This window comes from Puma concolor, chromosome C1 (genome assembly GCF_028749965.1).
Source record: "Puma concolor isolate L17-30 chromosome C1, mPumCon1.1.hap2, whole genome shotgun sequence".
NCBI classification, from domain to species: domain Eukaryota; kingdom Metazoa; phylum Chordata; class Mammalia; order Carnivora; family Felidae; genus Puma; species Puma concolor.
The window spans coordinates 176283945-176308034 of NC_141674.1; the positions used below are offsets into that span (position 1 = coordinate 176283945).

The following is a 24090-nucleotide window of genomic DNA, read 5'->3' on the forward strand; positions in this document are numbered from 1 at the left end:
ACTAGGCTCAGTATATTCCAATAGTTTTAATCTTTACCAATCTGAAAAAAAGAGAGGACATTTAGCTAATAAAGAAGAGGAAATATTGGAAAGTTCACCAACACCAAATTTGCTCCCATGTTGTGCCTGTAACTCTCTATCAAGAAAACAATCAAATGTGGAAATTAGTTATGTATTCCTGTTTCATAATGCTGAGACATGGTAAAAAAAAAAAAAGATGAATTGACAACATCTATCTGGGTAGATGAAAATATTATGTAACTGCTCTTAATGAAGCGCTTCTTGTTTTTCTTCAAAATAAACCTTGTTACTATCTTTGAACTACAGTTTATGTTTAAGATGAAGGAAACCAATATCTCTTCATAAGCTAACCACTTGTAAATCTGCGGCTCCAAGTTTTGATGATATTTGAATGCTTATTGATCTTAAAATAGCACAAACACTTCCAAATGTTTGCCAAAGATTACAGACTTTAATTAATACCCTAAAGGAAATATGCATTTTTCATAACCTTACTCCTCCTAGTTTATTTCTCATATAATCACATCATTTTACCTTTTATTTTGGGAGGGAGGTCACAGATTTGTTACATATCTTCATGTCTTTTTTATTTGAGCAGTCTCCAGTCTCTCTTCTTTCTTTCTGTTCTTATTTATTTGGTTATCTAATAAATAATTTCTCTGTGTTTACCATGTATCCACCGCCAAGACTATGGTTGTGAATAGGGTAGACATGGTTCATGCTCTTACAGAGCTTAGAGATTCATGAAGAAACTCCTCAAGTCAATAACATGATTGCTGTGGTGGAGCTAATGTAACTTATCATGGGAGCATCTATGTAAAACATTTATCCATAGCTTACCCACGAGCAAGGAAGATTTCTTGGAAAAAGGAACATCCAGGCTATGACCTAAAGTATAGGTAGATGGTTACCAAGAGAAGCAGCAGACACAGCATGTTCAAAAGAGATAAAGAGAGATAAAAGATAGCATAGTGCATTCAACAAAATGCAAATTGTAGAGAGGGGCTGGATAATACAGTGACTGTAAGAGAAACAGAGCCAACTTCTGTGGAAGATCAGGAACCAAGTTAAAGATCTTAGGCTAAATCCTGACAGGGAAATCATTGAAATTGTTGGGGTACGAGAGGAAAGTGGTAATTTTTAACTGCATTAAATAGATTGAAGGAAGACTAGATGATGTATTCTTGTAATAATCCAGGGACATGATCCAGGGAATGACAGCTAAAAAGACTATTGGTGATGTTTAAAAGGTAAGACTGACATGTTATAAGTGATAGATTGAAATTTCAAGTAAAGAATAAATAGATTACAAGAATGGGCCGTAGGTTCCTAAATTAAGCAAATAGGTAAATTATGACATTTCTCTCCAAAGTAAGAAACACATTCATTTTGGGATATGTTGAATTTGAGGAGTATGTGAGATGTATTTGCCAACTTAAATTTTAGATAAGTAAGACCGATTCAGGAGAGATGCAGGCTAAAATATATTGATTTATGATAATTGAAAGAGTGAGATTGTCTCATGCAAGGTAGTATCTTGAGAAATTAAAGTTTTCTGTGCAAGAAGGAAAGATGGAGAGAACGAGAAAGAAAGAAGGGAAGAAAGACACTTAAGATAGAGCAGAAAAGATAAACTCAGGAATTAAGTTCCTTGAGAAGGCTGAACAGGATGAAATACAGATCACAAGTAGAAGATGTAGCAGCCTTGAACATGTTTGCTTTTATCAGCCTAGGATGAAAAAAAAAAAACAAAACCCAATGACTCTACTTTAGCTTAAATGATTATCTTCCTCCTTCCTTCCTTCCTTCCTTCCTTCCTTCCTTCCTTCCTTCCTTCCTTCCTTCCTTCTCTCTCTGTCTTTCTGTCTCTCTGTCTCTCCCTCGTTATTCCTGCTCTGGAAGTAAGATGGGATTCTTGATAGGGGTTTATTTCATACTGGACACTATTTTTTCCTAAGGTACAGGAAATGTGTCTGACATTGTTGCAGGTCGGGAATTCCTGTAGAGAAGACTCTGAGACAGTGTTTAGAGGACAAATATGATCATTTGGGAAGACCTGTGGGATAAACACCTGTGACAGGAAGGCAAAGGAACCTAGATAAGGTAGCGGGAGAAACTTCAGTTGAAATAGAAGGAAAGGTGCTTGGGTGGCTCAGTAGATTAAGTGGCCAATTCTTGATACTGGCTCAGGTCATGATCTCATGGTTAGTGGGATTGAGCCCCATGTCAGACTATGCACTGACAGCATGGAGCCTGCTGGAGGTTCTCTCTCTCCACCTCACTCTCTGCCCCTCCCCCACATGTGCACACATTCTCTCTCTCTCTCCCTCTCCCTTTCTCTCTCAAAATAAATAAACATCAAAAGAAGGAAGGAAGGAAGGAAGGAAAGAAAGAAAAGATCAAAGAAAAGAAAAGAAAAAAGAAAAGAAAAGAAAAGAAAAGAAAAGAAAAGAAAAGAAAAGAAAAGAAAAGAAAAAGAAAAGAAAAGAAAAGAAAAAGAAAAAAGAAAAAAGAAACGAAAAGAAATGGGAAGTAGATGACAGCCTTGGCAGACTCCTTGGCGGAGCTCTGAAGATAAAATGGCCCATGAGAGTTGCTCTGGTTTGGGCCTTTTTGTTGCTGTTGATATCAGTCACTTGATGTGAGCCATCCTTAAAGGGATGCAGCCTTGGGCCAAGCAGAGCTCTGCCTCTGAGGCAATCCTTGAAGAGGTTGGTAACTAACAGCTGTCTCCCCATAGACTTCCAGAAGATCAGGTGAAATGTTCCTCCTCGAACAAGGATCATTCAGTGCGGAAGAACCTATCATGTGTCATCACACCCATGTTTCACTGAACAGGAATCATCAAAATGAATGATCTAATGTTCTTTGTACATAAGCTGCTGACAGTTTAGTTATTGATATGCTCTACCATAAGTGGATAGAATCATTCATTTGCTAAGAAATGAATGCATTATGTTAATGGTTTGAAGTAAATGTTATGGTTTGAAGTAAAAATTTAAAGGCTTATTTTTCATGCCTTACACCTGATGCGTTGAAATTGACTTGAGATTTATGATTTGTAGCAAACATACCTTGAAATATGAGTAAAGATGCAACATAGACTAAATAAGTACTATGAACTGAATGGACATGAGAGATTGATCTACACAGTCCTATGGGGTGATGATAAACTCCAAACAAGAGTCATAATTATGTTGGTTTTCATTTGTGTAACCAGAATTCCTGTGTTTAACTTTTTATCTTCCCTACTTTTTCTAAATATAAGCCTTTTATTCTTCCAATTAAGGTATTCTAAGTGACTAAGCAAAGAATTAATTATTGGCAAGCAAAAAAAAATAATTAAGAAGCAGAGTATGTCTTTTAAATCATCTTGAAGGTTTATTTTCAATATGTATTATTTCTTTTGTGAACATGTAACCAGATACTGAAGATGAAAAGTAGTACTGATAATATTTATAATAATTTTGTTAGTAAAAATGCCAAAAAATACTTAACTTCCTTAAAAGCTTGAGTATTTTTTTTTAATTTTTTTTTCAACGTTTATTTATTTTTGAGACAGAGAGAGACAGAGCATGAACGGGGGAGGGGCAGAGAGAGAAGGAGACACAGAATCGGAAACAGGCTCCAGGCTCTGAGCCATCAGCCCAGAGCCCGACGCGGGGCTCGAACTCACGGACCGCGAGATCGTGACCTGGCTGAAGTCGGACGCTTAACCGACTGCGCCACCCAGGCGCCCCAAAAGCTTGAGTATTTAAAACATTTTATTGTAGATTATGCAAGAGAAGTTACTTTCTCACAGGAGTGAATGAATCATACTGTACATATACCAAATGTATTGAAAGTCTTTTTACTATGGAAAAGAAATTTTGAAATTATGATCTGCAGTTCTAATGCAATTTATTTATACAAACAGGCAAGACTGAACACTGATGCTGGCAAATGTAGAGAGGCATACTTGTTCTTTGTTCCTGACCTGAAATCACCCTTAGAGTCATAATCTTGGATTGGTGCTTCTGAGCGCATTGTTAGTTTAACTTCATGTTTGTTTTCATCATTACTTCCACCTTAAGACTGATGTTTATGAGTAAGTGGAGGCGGTGCAGATGGGTAGAAAGCCTGAAGAAACATTGTGACACATCTCCCTCCCTCTAGTTTTCCCTGTCTCCATTCTTTACTCAGATAGCTTACAGTCATTTCAGTTTGTTAGTTTATCCCCTCACTCATTCACTCATTTGTGTAACACTCTTTGTGTACCTGCACAGAGCACAGTGTCGGCTGTGCTCTAGAGCTACATTGCACAATTACAGTAGCCCTATATAGCTATTTAAATTTATATCAATCAGTCAATAAAAATAATTAAAAATTCAGTCCTGTAGCCACACTAGCCACATTTAAAGTGCCTCAGTAAGTACATGTATCTAGGGGCTACTGTACTGGCAAGCACAGAAGTGGAACATTTCTATTATCATATAAAGTTTTATTGGACAGCCCTATTCTGGTGCCTAGGAATGCAGAGATAAAAGTTGAAATCTTTGCCACAAATGAGTTCACAGACTATTAGAAGAAAATTCAATACAGAAAACTTAAAGAAATTCAGAAAACTTCCAAGTGATCTTGGATAACAAAGAACAAGCACCTAAATGAAACTGGATATGGCTATGGAATCAATAAAATGATACCTGAATTGAAGCCGAGGGTTCGAGGAAAGGCATTTCAGGCACAGGGAGTATATTTTGCAGTGCCCATGGGTGAGACCAAAAAAGTGTGATACTTCGGGGTCATGCAAATTATTCAAAATAGAGTGTAAAGTGATCTTGGATGAGGTTCCCCAAACAGATTTGTGTGTGTGTGTGTGTGTGTGTGTGTGTGTGTGTGTGTATTTCCTCTATAATAGTGAATAGAAATACCTAACGCTAAAGGTTGACGTTAAAATTTATTTATTTTTAATACGTGAAGCGCTTAGCTTCTGGCACTAGCAAGAATTTATCAATACTAACAATTAGTAGTAGTGGCATTATTATATTTTCATTAATATTTTAGAAAATTGGAGGGGCGCCTGGGTGGCGCAGTCGGTTGAGCGTCCGACTTCGGCCAGGTCACGATCTCGCGGTCCGTGAGTTCGAGCCCCGCGTCGGGCTCTGGGCTGATGGCTCGGAGCCTGGAGCCTGTTTCCGATTCTGTGTCTCCCTCTCTCTCTGCCCCTCCCCCGTTCATGCTCTGTCTCTCTCTGTCCCAAAAATAAATAAACGTTGAAAAAAAAAAAATTAAAGAAAAAAAAAAAGAAAATTGGAAGTATGACCGAAGCTTATTACAGAATTAGAAGCAGAGGTATACGTCTGATTAGAACATCACACTTAGAGATATTTAGAAAAAAATATTAAAGTGAAATGTTCTGACCCTTCTTTTCCCTTTCTCAGGTGCAAGTGGTAGGAAAGTAGGGCACTAGAAATGCTGGTGGAGGCTGGAAAATCACAAGCGAAAAAGGAGAAATGAAACTTAGTTTTAGAGTACATAAAGCCAAAGTATTTTGATTTTTGCATGTGTGTCTGTGATTTTATTTTTTACTTTTTATTTTTTAAGTAATTTCTATGTTCAACTTGAAGTTTGAATTTATAACCTCGAAATCAAGAGTGGCATGCTCTACCGACTGAACCAGCCAGGCACTCCTATGCTTTCAACCTAAAATTCGCTTTTTGTTTTTTTTTAACTTGGTAAGAAAAAAGCATATCAGAATTATGAATTTAAAGGAAAACTGTGCTTATACTTGTACTTATTTTTTTTTACTGGCTTACAGAATTGAGGTTAAAAAACCGCCAAGAATATCCTAAGACAGACTGTTCTTAAAAGAATTCCAGTCGACTCTCTCAGACTTGAAAGGTTTGGGTGGTTTGGCTAAGAGTCAACCAAGAATCAAACATCTTAAATGTTTATGCAGGCTGAACTTTTGAACCATTTCATGTTGTTCTTTTAGTAAAACACACTAATGAGAGAAACCAATACTTTCTTTCTTTTTTTTAGCTAAGGTATAGTTTAATTTTTAAAATGAATTTCCTTCTCCTACATTAAATGATGAGAGTATTGTGATAATAAAATCATTCTGTACTAGTTTGAAAGTGACCAATTTAGTTCATTAAGCTATTTTGCCTGGTGATATAACTTTAACAACATGTAAGGTATTCTTCTTTCCTCAGGAAGCATATATTATAAACATTTGTGAATTTTTTAATTAATTGCAATGAAGTTTTTGTTTCTCTTATTCATTGAAAATACGAGGGTTCTGATTTTATATACAAACTAATTTTAGGGAGTAAAAAAAATAACTTTGAATTTTCCATTTGCCTAAGTTGTTGGTAATAATTTTGTATATCATACTATAATTGAGGCTACCTAATCAATTATTTCAATCACAATCCCCCAGGCCACAGCCCAGAACTTATAAATCATAATCTGCAGGAGGTGGAAACTGGTCCTGGGAATTTTTTTTAAGTATCACAAATACTGTCATATAGAGCAATACTTTTTAACCCCAAGAGACTAATATCACTCTGGATTGTAGAGGGAGCACTAAAAACTATTTTTATAAATATATAAGATAAAATTGAAAACAAAATATTTACATGTGTCCCAATCTTAATGCAATTTATAATAAAAGGATATGTGTTTCAGAATACAAATCTTAGGTAGTAGCTCATGAGATGACCTATTACATTAGTAAAATGTCTTACACTTAAAATAAATATATTTGGATTTGAGAAAAACAAGACAATATTCAACTGAAGAGTGTTGGCTTTTTAAAATTCTTAACATTTAAAATAAACAATAAATAAATATAAACAAAAGCAATTGTGAATTTAAAATTTTAAAGTACAGACTGACACAGGTTCATTGTTATATTGATTCTAATCATGCAGAGCAGCATTGATTTAATTTTCCAAAACAATGATATTTAGTAGTTTTTGATACAATAAATAACAAACTCCTCTCAATGTCTAGAGGAATTGTATTTCTGGACAATTGAAAAATGTTCAAAACACTTTTTGTTTACATCTAAAATTGAGTTACAGAATTATGTTCTCTGACTACTATGAACATATTTCATCCACATGAATGGGAGCATGTTGACATTTGAAAGTCCTGTAGAAACTGAGATAATAATTTTGTGGGAATATTTTGAGCATTGAAACTAACATCCTGGTACCACATCGCTAAATGACAGGGTTGTTCCTTATATCATTTGCGTTACCTGAAAAGACACCATAAATTCTCAAAATGCCCCATGGAGCCAGTACCATCCACTTTGAGAACTCTACTTCTTTGAAGGTGATCTGGATTGCCATGAACATTTTTTCCCCTCTAATCACACGAAAGAGTATTTTTTTAAATGGGATTCTTAAGAAGCTTCTGCTACTTTGGGAAGAATCAAACCAGATGGCTGACCTCTAGACTACAAATTGCCCAGACCTGATGCAACTATTATAGTAGATACTGTTGGAGCCCCACTCATATGCATTTGGCACTCATGGTTTGTCAGTGATTTCCTTCTTTCTGCCTGAGAGCTTTCTCTAGACCCATACACGTTACAGGCTGAAAATGACCTAAATTAGGCCTTTAGTGATCTTTACTCATTCATTGACCAAAGTGAATTGAAAGATAAATGTCTTAGCTTTTTCAATCTTGGATCAGATAGCCAGCATAGAGCAGGGTTTTCTCTCAATATTGAATCCTAGTTACTTTCAGTAGCAACCTAATTAAAGCACCTTTTATTATTTTATTTCCTTCCCTGTTTTACTTCCCACTCCTCTAATAATCCTTCCTGCAGTTAATTTTCGATCAAATATTTTTTCTTAGAGTATATGCCTCTAGGGAACTCCTAAAACAGGTGGTGAAGGATGAGATTCTGGAGATGGATCACTTGCTATCTAGATGTCAACAAGGATCTCCTCACTGATGGTAACAGGGATGATAATAATCCACAGCATCCTGTACAATGCAGTTGTTAGTATGGATTAGCAGAGAACACAGATGGAATGTTAGCAGTGGTTTATGTAATAGCCCTAGTGCTTAAAAGAATGAGTGTAACACTTATTATACAGATTGTGTTGTTGGTGATTATTAATATTACAGGTGTCCCAAGAAAGTAACATATATAGATTAGCAGATAAAATAATTTAGAGTACAGAGTAAAATGCAGAAAGTGTCCTTGGCAGTACTTGAGAAAACCCTTTATCTTCTGTAGCTAGAGGTAAGAGAGTGTTGAAAACTAGGGTCTTACTTGTAAGAGGTGCTCACCACAAAAGATGCTTGATTTACAGCCATAACACATCTCTCATGTTGAAGCTTGAGCCCTCATAAGGAAGGAGTGAGACGCTGAGGCTAGGATATTTGGGTAGAGATGTCAGAGATCTTTATACTCCTAGATGTTTCTGGACACTCTAAGCAGGATGGGAAGATGCCATCTTCCTTGCTAGAGAAGGATATCCCCATGCCACTCATAGATTATTAAAAGGCCTGACTGAAGTTAATGTCTTGAAAAATTATTCTTTGCCTCTTTTGATGTGTCTCTATTTTTACTCACTGCTCTCTAGATCAATAAATAGTGTCCAGTGTCACCAGAACTCAGGTGGAAAAGTATAGTTCTTGCTATGGAAAGAAGTTTCTGTGCCAAAGGACCTAACGTCCTGGTTCATATGTACCAGCAGGAATCTGAAGAACATGCTAGGGAATGGATTCAGAGGGTGCTAGACCAGGGAAGGTGAAATAACGGCTGATAGGAAATGTGTTTGTTCATATAGGGACATCATTTTGAATTTAGTAATGCATTAAGAATACTGGAGATAGGCTTAGTGTGTTTCAAGAAATTTTTCTTTGAAGCATAGAAGCACCAAGTAAATGAGGCATAGATGTCAGTATTGCTTAAACAGAATTGAGACAGCTGGCAGAGGCCCAGAAAAGTGAGTATGTTAAAACATATGTATTAAAGGGGATCTTGGGTGGCTCAGTCAGTTGAGCGTCCGACTTCGGCTGAAGTCATGATCTCATGGTCCGTGAGTTTGAGCCCCGCGTCGGGCTCTGTGCTGACAGCTCGGAGCCTGGAGCCTGTTTCAGATTCTGTGTCTCCCCCTCTCTTTCTCTGTCTCTCTCTCAAAAATAAACAAACAGTAAAAAAAAAATAAAATAAAACAGATGTATTAAATAAAACCAGAAAAACCACCAGCTGACAGTGTACTGGGAAGGCACAGGAAACAGTCTCTTCCTGGGAGAAATTAGAATTAATAAAATGGTATCACCTTTATTGAGAAAGTCAATAGCAGCTACCTTCTGTACCCTCTTTATTTTAAAAAAGTGTATTGATAGAAATAAAATCAGGAATTAATCTATTTGTTGAGGTTACAATGGAAATTAATGAACAGGATAGTTATTATTTAAGAATAAAGTATTAAAATGTCAGAAATGTTCTTGAAACATTTTTAAATCTGTATCAGTGAACAGTTATTTATTGATTCTAAATAATAAAACAGTGTTAGGATGAACATTCAGATAGGTCAGACTTAATATTTTACATGATGTAAGCAATTATCTAAAAATATATGATGACTTAGGACATATTTTCAGAAAAAGTAAAAGCAGTGTAAGAAGCAAAAAAAATAGGAGTTATAACTAAAAGACATTAGAGAGTGTTTTCTAAAATTTATTAACTGAAGATCATTTTTGCCAAATGGATCTCATAAATGTCCACATATCTATGGAACATTACACATTCAAAATATATTTTTTAAGGTTTCTAGATGAAATATAGCTATCAATAATATTTTATACAGTATTTTACACAAGAAGATTTGGGTTTTTTTCATTAATTTAATAAGAATCTATTAATTATCTATTGATTTGTTTTTTATTCAGTAATACCCAACTACATTTACTGAATATTTACTATGTGCCAAGCCCTTTGCCGAATTTTATATTGATTTCCTTATTTAATCCTGACTCTAGACCAATGATGTAAGCATTATTATTATGTTAAAAAGTTTAGAAACAGAATGAGGCTAAGAAAGATGAAGTAATCTGTCCAAGATCATATAAACTGGCTAGTGACTAAACTGAGAGTTTAATTTATATAATCTGACTTCAGCATCAGCACATTTAACTATTATTATGATTATGAAAGGACATATTCGATATGATAATGCCCGTGTATATATTATACTTTACAAGTCACTGGAGTGTAAAAAATATTCAAACAATGATATCATATGGTTTATATGCTAGATTTTCCAACTTATGTTTCAAATCACTTAAGTTTGACTTCCAGATTTTAGCAAACAAATCAAACAACTCAACAGGGGCCCAGGGGATTGTTGGCACCACCACTTTGTCTTCTCTTTCCTGAAGGCTTATAATGGAAATGACGTAGACCCTTTCACTTCTCTTTTTGCTTTCCCACTTCTCAGTCCTCATCAAAATAACTACATTTTGGACATTATTATCTTCTGTATGGTTAGTTCAACAAACTCTTACCATGTTTCTTGCATCAACCAATCATAACCGTTAGAGCTGAAGTTGGAAAAGTACCACTATCCCATGACAATCCTATGCATGAAAACCCTTTGCACTTCTACAGCAAATGCCCACTTCTCAGGCTGCCATGCGGACCTGAAGATCTCCCTCACCCCAATTCCCACCATGTCGAGGCTTTCTGCCAGAACACTGGATTTCTAATTCTGGCTTCTACCATGGGTTCACTTAAAGCATTTTTCCCACCTAGAATGTGCTGCCCTTCTCTAGATGTATTCAAATTTTACCTTTTCAAATCAGACCTTGACTTAATCTCTCCCCCAAAAGATTCATCATTTCATGTTAAGATACAGATTTTTCTTCTGTTAATTATGCTGAGAATAACATTTTATTTAGACTTTTTTCAGTCAGTGATTACAGATTCTTAAAAAGGGAAGAAACAAATTCTTAATTTCTACATATGTTCAAGATGAGAGAACTAAGGCGCTCAGTGTAGCAATACTTAGGTTTATATTTTAAAATATCGCTCTCATTTCCAGATACATGCCTTCTATTTTTTTTCTTTTTACTTTTCTGGGCAAATAATAGTTACCAAATAGTTATTGATTGATCAGTGTTTGTACAACATAAACTTATATTCTTTCTTAGGCTAGTGTATATCAGAATCATATTAGAGAGCTTGTGAAATTTCTTAGCTATGTGCCATTCCCAGAATTTCTGTAGGTTTGGGGTGGAGCTAGAGAATTTGTTTTTCAAATAAGTTCTCCGGTTTGGTTTGAAGCTGTTGATCCAGGGACCATGCTTTGAGAACAACTGTTCTAGGCTATTAACTGATGAATATATCAACCTATCATAAAAAGCATAACACCTCTATCTAGGTATTTCTTTCACTTTTTACTTATTTTTAAATTTAATGTAATTGGTATACTATCAGGAGGAAAAACTACAACACATTTGCTCTTTATTTTTTTTCTTTTCTTTATGTTTTTTCCACCATAAAAAGTGGAAAGCATAGTTTAGTTGACATACAATGTTGCATTGGTTTCAGGTGTATAACATAGAGATTCAACTTCTCTATCATGCTTTGCTCACCACAATTAATTGTAGCTACCATCTGTGACTATGCACTGATTATTACAGTATCATTCACTACATTCCCTCTGCTGTGCCCGTTACTGCATGACTAACTTATTCCATAACTGAAATCCTGTATCTCCTGCTCCCCCCTTCCCTTATTTTGTCCATCCCTAACCCCCTTCACTCTGGCAACCATCAGTTTGTTCCCTGTATTTATATGTCTGATTTTGCTTTTCACTTGCTTGTTTATCCATTTGGTTTTTTGTTTGTTTTTTTTTTTTGTTTTTTAGATTTCACATATAAGTGATATCATATGGTATTTGGCTTTCTCAGTATGACTTATTCCACTTAGCTTAATATCCTTTAGGTCTATCCATGTTGTTGCAGATGGCACGAACTCATCCTTTTTTATGGCTGCATAATATTCCCGTGTGTGTGTGTGTGTTTGTGTGTGTGTACAACATTTTCCTAATCCATTCATCCGTCAGTAGACACGTAGGTTGATTCTATACATTTCCTGTTGTAAATAGTGCTGCAGTAAACATAGGGGTACATATATCTTTCTGAATTAGTGTTTTCATTTACTTTGGGTAAATATTCACTAGTGAAAATACTGGATCATGTAGTATTTCCATCTTTAATGTTTCGAGGAACTTCCAGACTATTTTCCATAGTGGCTGTACCAGTCTACATTCCCACCAACAGTGCAAAAGGGTCCTTTTTTCTCCACATCCTCACTGAAACTTGCTATTTCTTATCTTTTTGACTTCAGCCATTCTAACAGGTGTAAGGTGATGTCTCATTGTGGCTTCAGTTTGCATTTCCTTGATGATTGATGATGTTGAGCACCTTTTCATATGTCTGTTGGACATCAGTATCTTCTTTGAAGAAAATGTCTGTTCAGGTCCTCTGCCTATTTTTTAATTTGATTGTTAATTTTTCTAGTGGTGAGTTGTATAAGTTCTTTATATTTTTTGAATATTAACCCTTATATCAATTTCCAATATCTTCTCCCATTCAGTAGGTTGCCTTGTCATGTTGTTCATGGTTTCCTGTGCTATTCAAAAGCTTCTTATTTTAGTGCAGTGCAAGTAGTTTAATTTGATTTTGTTTCCCTTGCCTGAGGACACATACATAGAAAAATATTGGCATGGCTGATGTCAGGGAAATTACTGCCCATATTCTCTTCTAGGATTTTTATGGTTTCAGGTCATATATTTAGGTCTTTAATCCATTTTGAGTTTGGTTTTTTTTGTGTAAGGTGTTAGAAAGTGGTTCAGTTTTTCTTTCTTTCTTTCTTTCTTTCTTTCTTTCTTTCTTTCTTTCTTTCTTTCTCCTTCCTTCCTTCCTTCCTTCCTTCCTTCCTTCCTTCCTTCCTTCCTTCCTTCCTTCATGTGGCTGTGTTTTCCCAGCACCATTTATTGAAGAGACTATCTTTTCCCCATTGTATATTATTTGCTCTATGTTATTTTTATGTTAGATTACCTGACTCATTATATATAATATGTTGTATTCTTTTCTTTTTGTGAACTACTAGGTCAATGGATTTACATGAATTATTTTGACAGTTATGATCACTGAGGCGTTCTTTTCCTTACATTAGCAATGAAAAAAATGCTTTCTTCAACTTTAGTAAAATATTGCCCTTCCTATGTTAAAAAATGATGTCGAGGTGAGTAATTTATCAGAACTGTTTGCCAATTAGTTCTTTATTCCTCACCAGTGAGAGAAATCTGCCGATAGAAAAGAATGTCACATATCTCTTAGGACTTTCTCAGAGTTACAAGTCCAGGTACAGCAATGCATAAATGAACCACCTTGCAGAAGTGACCTTAGATCATATGAAGAGAATGATCTGCCTCTGGAATTTTCAATGGCTAATGTACGAAACTCATAACAGTCTTTGTCATCTATTCTTATTAAAATTGATAAATAGAAATTGCCCCTGTAAATCTCTAAAGAAAATCACACATCTACAAACAGCAAAGCTATTAGGCAGGTGACAAATACATGTTTTCTAACACTATTTCTAGAAAAGTTGTATCTGACATCTGTTATTTATGTTTATTTTTATTTCATACATATGTTCAAGTTGCTTTAGATATGCCCCCGTAAATATAACCAAAGGTTTTTATCTCAGTAGCAGCTCCTGGAGCAGAGTTTGCCAAGGAAGCTGGCAGAGGAAGAGCCTGCATCTATCAAACACTGGAGATCTGAGATTCACTTAGGTGTACATTTTGTGCCTGACCCGTGCTTCATCATAGAATAGGGAAAACATTTTCACAAAAATGTAATAGCTTTCTATATAGTGTATTCCTCAATTTAGTTATGAAGCATATTCAGAGCTTCTGTACAAAGATCTGAATGCCAGCTCCCCAAATATCAACAAAACAGCCTATTGAAGAGATAAAGCTGAGATTTTTCTTATTTTGGTAAAGGAGAATACTATCTTAACATAATCTTAATATCATTTCAGAGAAAAGAATACAAATATTTGATATTGAGATTTTGAGGTGTCTTCTAAGGCAGGTCTTTCAATGTGGAGACTTGGTTAAGACTGAGTAAAGGTCATGATATACATGGAGTAATGGAGTAATGTGAACATTAGGGCGCCTACCCTCTCACAGTTGAAAATTCATGGATGGAGGCCTGGGTGACTAAGTTGGTTGAGCATCTGACACTTGATTTTGGCTCAGGTCATGATCCCAGGTCATGGGATCAAGCCCTGCATCAGGCGGCTCTGTAACATGTGTGGGGCCTGCTTAAAATTCTCTCTCTCTCTCCCTCTTTTCCTCTCCCCTGTTCGCATGCTCTCTCTCTCTAAAATAAATAAAAATTTAAAAGTAATAATAATAAAAAGGAGAATCCATGTGTAACTTATAATTCCCCAAAAACATGGCTACTGTTGACCAGAAGCCTCACCAATAACATAAATAGTTGATTAACATATATTTTTGATTTTGTGTATTATATACTATATTTTTACAATAAAATAAGTTGGAAGAAAGCATGTAAGAAAACCATAAGGAAAATACATTTACAGTACTGTATTTATGGATATGATAAGTTTATGTCATCTGTTTACACAATGGATTATCAGTCAGTACTAACAGCAGTATTATCTTTCATGAATCAAAACACTGTAGATGTTATCACTAACACTAGACATCAAAAATGAAAAGGTAATGTAAAAAAAAAGTTCATTAACATTTATGAGTGTACATCTCATACACTGATAATGAAGAAACATAAATACAGTTGCTTTATGGTATAGTGTAATCAATATGATTGCTTCATAGTAGCCCAATGTATACACTAATGAAGAAGTTGCTATAACATTTTTATAGAATATAGTATTACAGTCATATTCATAATGCAGTATTAGATACATTGCTACTCTGTGATAATAAGCTGATATGCAGTTTCTCCATTTATTAGAGAGAGAGGCATACAGTATAGTAGTGTATTTCTTTGAAAGCAAAGTTATAAAATCATAAGAAAATGAACACATTATTAATTTTATATTAAATATCATTCACACTATGCCTATTTAGGGATACGCTGTTCACTTACTGCACAGGTGTTCTAAACGATGATAACTTAAGCGGTGATGATGACATAAAAAGGTTTTATGCAGTTCTTGCTCACAGTTATTAGAGTTTCCTACAAAGACACATACATATACAGCAAAGTTTATGAACTGCATAATTATTCACTATTCATTAAGTGGAAGTGGATCATTGTAAAGGTCTTCATGCTCATCATTTTCACATTGAGTAGGCTGAGGAGGAAGAGGAAGAGGAAGGGCTGGTCTCCCAGGGCTAGCAGAGGCAGAAAAGATGGAGATGGAAGGGGAGGCAAGAGAGGTAGGCATACTTGGTGTAACTTTACAGAAATAGACTGTAATTTCTCTTTGAAATTTTTGCTTTTTCTTTTCTTTAAAAAATGTTTCTATATGTTGCTAATTCTTCTTCCACCATCTGCTTTAGTTTCAGTGCCCATATCATAGAAGGATCCATGTCATAGAAGTCAAACACAATTTTGAATAGTTGGAACCTTCTGCCAGATTATCTAATGTCAATTTGTTTTATGGCACTGGTGTGGAAGCACTCATCTCCATCAAGCCATCTGTTAATTAGCTCTTGAATTTATCCAAGACCCATATCTTGAAACCCTTCACCGCCCCCCTCCTTTTAATGCCCTATCCACAGTCTCTTTTGTGATTTCTTTGATTGGCTCTGTCGTAAATCCTGTGAGGTCACGCATAACATCTGGACGTGGTTTTCTCCAGTAAGAGTTTATTATTTCAAACTTGATGGCTTTTGTGGCTTCTTTCTATTATAATGATGACATCTTCAGTGGTGTAATCCTTCCAGACTCTTATCATGTTCTCTCTGTTGGGGTTTTCTTCCATACCATTGACAATCCTTTCTGTAGAGCACCATATATAATGAGCCTTAAAGATCCCTATGACCCCCTAACCTAGAGACTGAATTAGACACATTATGTTTGGGGGCAAGTAGACCACTCTGTTGCCTTCAGTATTGAACTCATGGGGTTCTGGGTGGCCAGGGGCATTGTCCAATATCAAAAGAACTTTAAAAGACAGCCCCTTACTGGCAGGGCACTTCTTGACTTCAGGGACAAAGCATCAATAGAATCAATGCAGAATAAGAGTTCTTGTCCAGGCCTTCTTGTTGTACAACAAAAAGACTGATGTTTCTCTTCTCCCTTCAAAGCTCAGGAAGTAGCAGCTTTATAGATAAAGGCAGTCCTGATCATACACCCAACTGCATTTGCACAAAACAGTAGAGTTAGCCTATCACTTCCTGTCTTAAATCCTGGTACTTGCTTTTCTTCCTTACTAGTAAATGTCCTTTGTGGCATTTTTTTCCCAGAATAGTGCACTTTGTCTGTATTAAAAACCTGTTCAGACAGATATTCTTTCTCCTCCATGGTTTTCATAATAGCATCTGGGAACTTGTCTGCTGCCTCTTGGCAGAATGTGCTTCTCCTGTTATGTGGACATTTTTAAAGCCAAACCTCTTTCTAAATTTATCAAACTATCCTTTGCTGGCATAAAATTCTTCAGCTTTAGATCTTTCACCTTCCTTTTGCTTCAAGTTGTCATGTAGTGACTTTGCTTTTCTTTGGATCATATTAAAGTCTATAGGTATGCCTTTCTTATAGCAGTCCTGCACCCACATAAAAGCTGCATTTTCAAAAGCTTGTATTTCACAAAAAGTGCAAGGATTTTTTGCCTGCTGGCATAGCTGCGGTGATGGCTTCATGAATTTTCTTTTCTTTTTTTGCAGCGGTCCTTATGCTAGATTCATTTATCTTGAAATGGTCGGCAACTACAGTATATATCAATCAATTCACCTTTTTCTTGTAATGTCATGACTTTCTTTGCTTCTTGGGAGTACTTCTAGTATCACTAGTGGCACTTCATATGGATCCCATAGTGTTATTCAGGTTTTACAGTGTTGCACTAAAATGATGAAAAAATATGCAAAAAGGGTGAAGGATCACTTTTTACTGCAATATGCAATTTACTAGGGAAATGTGAGATGGTTAGTGTCACAGGACATTTTAAGTGGATACTTAACAACATTTGAGCTCACTACAATAGCAATGGGAGATGGCTACAAAATTATTATGGTAGTGCAGTGTGTACTATAGTTAATTGTATGCAGTTATGACTCAATACTACATTTTTACATTTGTTTACATTTGTCTCAACTGAAAATGGCACCATGTACCCTCTGTGTTTGTGTGTGTAAGTTTCAATGAATTAAAAATTTTTATAACAGATTTGTATATATTTTATAGTAGTAAATGACAAAATAGACTAGCATCTACATATATTTTATGGATTCATGACATTCCTAATTTTTTCTTAATTTTTTTCAATATTTCTAGGATACATGATTTGTCTGCAAGTTTTTTCATATGGCAAGTCTCCATAAAGTTTTCCAATGTATTTATTAAAAAATCTGCATACAAATGGACCCACATTGTTCAAACCAGTGTTGATCAAAGGTCAACCTTAATAGTTCAACATCAGTGGACGTAGCAGTGAAGATATTGAGGTAAGGAATCTAAAGAATCTTGGAGTATAAATTGTTGTTTGATGCTTTTCTATTGAAGGTTTGATGGATCTTCTAGGAAATTACTTGAATAAATAACATAAAGTAATTCTCTATATGTATCTTCCTGGGCAAATGTTTTCTGGAATTGTAAAGTTAAATTGATGAACATAGAGGAATGCAGAAGTCATATTAATGTAGATTAAGCTGCATAGTTGCTTTGATTCTCAGATCACTGCTATATGAGGGATGACACTCCTTCTCCTGCAGAATATTGTCTCTGAGCTGACACTTTGGCTGTACTGAAATTCTGTGGGTCTGTCTGCCTCTGGTATAGAAGACAACATGAATAGTGGATCCCATGGTCATGGACCCATTCGTATAATTCATTTTTTGTGTGTGAAATAGGTCCTGTGGTAAAATGATATTTTGTGTGAACTTCCAATTTTATGGATCATGCATTTTGTAATCTATAGATAATAGTGCTAGCTGACATTTTTTTGGACAGGAGAGGCAAATCCATATTGGGGAGATTAACTGTTCATGTTAGGACAAACCACTGGCCCTTCCCAGATGGAAGGAGACTAATGTAGTTGACTTGTGCTCAAGTGACCGAGCTATAGTTAACTTGTATCCATGTGACCTCCTCAAGGAATGGTGCCATATTTGGGACTTAACGTTGGTTTCTGTTACTGAAAGATTGGACCTTCAGAGGCCTCAGTAGCTAGATCATCTTTTGTATGTAAGATTCCATGCTGTTAGGCCCATGTGTAGCATCAGTCTTTGTCAATGTGATCAGTCTGTTCATGTGCCCATTGTCGCACTTCCATGGTGACCGATGGATGAGGCTGGCTAACATCAGCTGTCCAAACTATTTTGTTTATTTGGTTGTTCAGTACCTCTGTCATGGTGAACATATTCTGGTAAGTGTTAATGTATGATGCGGATATCTTCATGTTCTCTGTCCACAACCAGAAATTCATTCACATGTCTCTACTCCACATTTCCTTATTTCTAATTTTTCATTCCCTTTCCTTCCAGACCACTCACAAAGTACCCAGGCCATTGATGACTGCCCAGAAATCTATATATATTCTCACCTCAGGTCACTTCTCCTTGTATAATAAATGGATGACCAGATACACTGCAACTCTTTTCACTTCCCATCATGTCTCTCATGTGACTATAGTGCAGCTGTCATCCATTTTTTAGCTTGCATCCTTATATCCTGCTAACATATATGTAAAACCAAGTTTGGGCCTTTTTCCCTCCTGTAGCTGGTTGTACAGAACCCTCTTCTTACCACAGGTACTGGAAAAGGAAAGGATTCTGTGCAACCATTGTGGGTGATATGGGAATTCGGACACTTATTCATGTAGTTTATTTGTGCCTTCTGGGCCTACTGAGATTAGATCTTAGATGGACCATTTCCATCTTATAATACACTGCTGTTGGGCCTATCCAATTTTTTGATTTGGAGGATAAAACAAAACACAGCTCACAAAAGGGTGTTCTGTGCACATGATGAAGTGTTTATCTCTACTACGGCCTAGTAACAGGCCAGGATCTGTTTCTCAGAAAGCATATAATTCCTGTTCTAAATCTGCAGGGCACTGCATTGTAATTCTTCCACTGAAGCTTTCCATCAAAAATACACAGCATCTTTTCCCACCACTGACATACCCAATACCTCAGGTCTAGTATCTAATGGCCCTAGTAACAGGACTGCTTTCATGGAAGCCTTGACCTGCTACGGAGCCCTTTTCTACTCCAGGCTTAGTTAAAGGCTGGCAGCTTTGTATTTTATCCAGTAGTTTTAGGTGTGGAATGTGTTGCCTTCACAACAAAAAGAGACCTACCAAGTACTATGCTTTTCTTTTCTTTTGTTTCTTTTTTCTTTTCTTTTTTCTTTCTTTTCTTTTTTTCTTTTACTTTTTTTTGTAGTAGATGATACAACACAATTCTCAAATTTTGTAAATGGCTAAACAACATCATCCATGGAATGAATAATTGTGAGTTTTTCAACTTTTGTAAAAACAGAGATCAGCAAGAAATGGAGGGTGTCCATCCTGTCTGTACATGAGTTCAGGACCAACAGTTACAGAATTTCTGAAATCTTTCATTTGTAAGCACATTTGGTGCCACTTACCATGTCAAGTGTGTTGGGGGGTGGGGTTTGATATTAGATCCAGTTCCTGGGTCTAATATCAAGAGTGTGTGTGAGAGAGAGAAGCATACACAGAGACATGACAGAGACTTTTAGAGGAAAGTAGTGTGTATTTTATGAAGAAGATGATGGTTCTTTGGACATTAGAGACTAAATACAAAATCCCACTCAGAAAGAAAACGTGGTTTAGTCTTGTCTTTTGTTTCTCATGATTTTCTTTTTTAATCCCCTACTTCTCCCTAGCCACATTTTCCCCTAACATCTGGCCACTAAAATTCTCGAATATAGCAAAAGCTCATACTATCACCTTTGACTTCCTAATCCTCTTGAGCATTTGAGCAGTAAATATGACATGGGAATAAGCCACTGCAGGAGGAGAAAAAATCTTAACTCAGCTTCTCCCACAAGTAGCATGGAGAGGGGCACCTGGGTGGCTCAGTCAGTTAAGCGGCCGACTTCGGCTCGGGTCATGATCTTGCGGTCCATGAGTTCAAGCCCCGCGTCAGGCTCTGTGCTGACAGCTCAGAGCCTGAAGCCTGTTTCAGATTCTGTGTCTCCCTCTCTCTGACCCTCCCCTGTCCATGCTCTGTCTCTCTCTGTCTCAAAAATAAATAAACGTTAAAAAAAAATTAAAAAAAAAAGTAGCATGGAGAGATATGGTTATATACCAGTGCATTAATTTCCTATTGCCACTTAACAAATTGCTACAAACTTAGTGGCTAAAAACAATACATATTTAATCTATTACTCTGGAAGCCAGAATCCAAAGTCCATCTCCTTGCTCTAAAGTCCAGGTATCAGCAGGGTGATTTGTCTTTGAGGCTCTAGGAGACAATCTCCTTGCCTTTTCCAGGCTGCCTATTTTCCTTGGGTTATGGCTCCTTCTTCTATCCTCAAAGGTGACCACATAGCATCTTCAAACCTCCCTCCTTCTCTTCTAATTCTTCCATAATCACATTACCTTGTACTTTTCTGAAGCCACATCTTCTTTCGCCTTCTTTTTATAAGAGCACTGTGGTTATATTTAGGGCCAACCCAGAGAATCCAGGAAAATTTCTCATCTCAAATGTTCAATTTAATTACATCTATAAATTACATCTACATTCATATAAGGTAGCATTCACAGATTGCAAGAATCAATGTATGGATGTATTTGGCACACATGATTCAGCCAACCCTAACCAGTTATGAGCAGAGCTGTCCAGTGGGCTCCTTCGCTTATCTCCACTCCAGTTTCTGCTTATAAGATTTATTTGATTCTTCTGCAACCATCTTTTCAGATTGGAAGAAATACCCTCTATACAATCCCAGTGAACCAAAGAAAAGAAAACATATGCAAACTGTTGGTTATGTATCTAATGTTAAATATGTATGGATGGAAGAATATTTCAAAGGTTTCATCCTTAGTATTCTTTGTAATTCATTGACTTTGAGAAGTTTGTATAAAGAAAGGAAATACAGTGAATAGTTAGAGGAGTTATTTTCCTTAAGCCATGAAATAAGTTCCATTTATTGCGAGCATCTAAATTAGTAACAAAGCTAAAATGCTAGATATTCTTTTCTGTTATTAGTAATCAGTTCTCGTGACTATAATTATAAGTTTATTTATCCTTCATAATGTTCCCTAATAGTATGTAGAAGCATTGTGTATTGTGCTAAGTACAGAAAGACTTTATACTAGTATAAAATACAGGTAAGACTGACAATCTAAGAAGATAACATTAGCATACTAAATTCTTTTGGGATTTGAAACAGCATTAAATTTATATTCAAAATATTACCGAAGTGATCTCTAATGAGAAGGCATCTTTAAAAAGTTTCTGTAAATTATATACCAATAGAACATATGCTCATAAAGAGTTTCAAACTAAAGGCACATCCATAAGTTACTAGTGGCTATTAACATTGACTACCTCTGTTTATTCTAAAGATAAAACTGAAATGAGTGGGAAAGCAAATGTACAGAAAGAAAAATGTTTTCTTGCATAAAAAAATTTATTTTGTATTTTAAGCCTGCAGAACTATAATACTTTTTCATATATATCTTCAATGATTTCAAGATTGATAAGGCATGGTTTATTATTAGACACAATGGTGAAAATCAACATAAAAAAGACAAAATATGAAAGCTGGTTATTATGGTATACTGAATGAATAAGTGAATGGATGGATATCAGTGCAGAAGAGTTTATTTTCTACTTTCATGTGAACAAAAGGCAAGGTAGTATTTATTTACTTAGAAATGTAGCCTGCATAATTAAGAAGCATTGTTTCAAAATACTGGCAGACATTAATATTTTAAACTTCACAGAAGGCATCATTTGATTTCACAGTGGCCTAACACTAATCTGTAATATACTATGGTAGAGATTGCTAGCTGGTCACCAGATCTATTGGCCTTTGACTTTATAAACAAAGTTGAGCTGTTTTTCCTAACTTTTCCTTTTGTTCAGTGTAGCCATATGACCCAGTTCTAGCCAATGGAATACGAGCAGAGGTATACCTCTTCTAAGGTTTCTACATGGGGTTTTGGCACTTTCGTCTTTAGTTGGCTTACTGTAGGTGGGCAAAATGATCTTGCTTGGAAGCCATATGCTGATGAGGGTAGGGCAGAAGAATGGGAGGTATATGCATCCTGTCTTAGAGAAGAGCCATCCACTTATCAGGACTTTATGAGAGTGGAAAATAAGTTACTATCTTGTTTGCTAAGCCATCATACACTTATTTGTCACTGCAGCTAATATTATACTAAGCAGAATAATTTGCAGTTGTTTGATTGAAAAATACTATACAAATAAACATGTTTGCTATCGAAAGTAAATTAGGCTGAATTAGTTACTTATAAATTATGCATCTGTCTTAAAAGAAATATAAAAGAGTAGTAACTTTGTTTTTATAAAATTGGTTGAGGTAACAGAGGTTAATCACTTTCTGAGATCAAGAACCTTTAAAGTGATTTTGGGCAAAACAGAACAAAGAAAAAGAACAGGTTGAAGAGAAACAGAATATGAAAACTAAAGAGCTTACAAGCTGCCAGATGTTTCTAACTCTTTATTAAAACTATAAACCTGCCTCAGAACTCTTGCAGACTCTTTGCATACTAAGCCCTGATAGTGCTAACCTAGGGTTATTAATTTATAAAAGCCACCACTCTGAACTCTTGTCCTATCTCAGGTTAATATTCTCAGGGTACACTGGGCAGAGAAATATTCTTCTAATGTATAAGTAGAGGTGAACTGTTAGCAGCCTTAATTTTTATCAACCTGACGTTCTAACCAGTGAGATACAGGCTTTTTGGCTTAATCTCAAGTTTGTTTGAAAGGCTACAAAGTATTTATAAAAATATATTTTCAGGAAAAACCACAGGAAGTATGTTTTCTACATACTTGTATATTTGTATGCTACAAATAACTTTCAAAAATCACAACTGTGGTGGTGCCTGGGTGGCTCAGTCAGTTAGGCGTCTGACTCTTGATTTAGGCTCAGGTCATGATCTCGCGGTTTGTGTGATTGAGCCCCATTTCGGGCTCTGCACTGACATCATGAAACCTGCTTGGAATTTTCTCTCTCTCTTTCTCACTGTCTCTTTGCTCCTCCCCTACTCGTGCTCTCTCTCTCTCAGAATAAATAAATAAACATTGAAAACAAACAACCAAAAATCACAGCTCTGAATCAATGGATATTGGTGAAAGTACCAGGTAATGCAAACACACAAGCCCAGAAAAGGCACATACAATGCATCCCTATTCTTCAAAATGCTTCAGTTCGTGTAAAACTATTGGTATTGCTGACCTACAGCAATTTGGGCTATTTCTAAGAGGGCGTGGGCCCTCTTGGGCTATTTCTAAAAGGAAGAAACATAGTATGACCATTGCCTTCAGTTGCTCAAGTGGAAAAAAAAGTGTTAAGAGTGTAGTGGTGCCGCCATTTATCATCTCATACATGGTAAAACAAATGAATATAAATAAATAAGCAACAAGGAAAAAAGCTAACATAATATATACCTAAAGGAAGAAGTTAATACAGTCTTCATACATGATTTCCTAAAGATTTTACAAAGTACTGATTTAGTCTTGAAAGTTGCCATAACAACTTCACTAGGGATATGCTAATCCCACTGCCTGGCAGATGGAATGCTAATGCTTTGGCAACTGGCAGGGTAGGAGCCTCAACAAATTGCTTGTTACTTCATTGTGATTTTGAAACATCCTCTGGAGAATA

At 35.9% G+C, this 24090-nt stretch overlaps 1 protein-coding gene across 1 annotated transcript in view; it reads left to right on the forward strand.

Annotated features, from left to right (window-relative positions):
- The window catches only part of GULP1 (GULP PTB domain containing engulfment adaptor 1), a 773858-nt gene that overhangs the window by 155662 nt on the left and 594106 nt on the right, over nucleotides 1–24090 (forward strand). Inside the window, exon 3 of the mRNA XM_086719114.1 lies at nucleotides 17536–17705. The gene's annotated coding sequence lies outside the window, so the exon portion shown is untranslated. The remainder of the gene's footprint in view (nucleotides 1–17535; nucleotides 17706–24090) is intronic.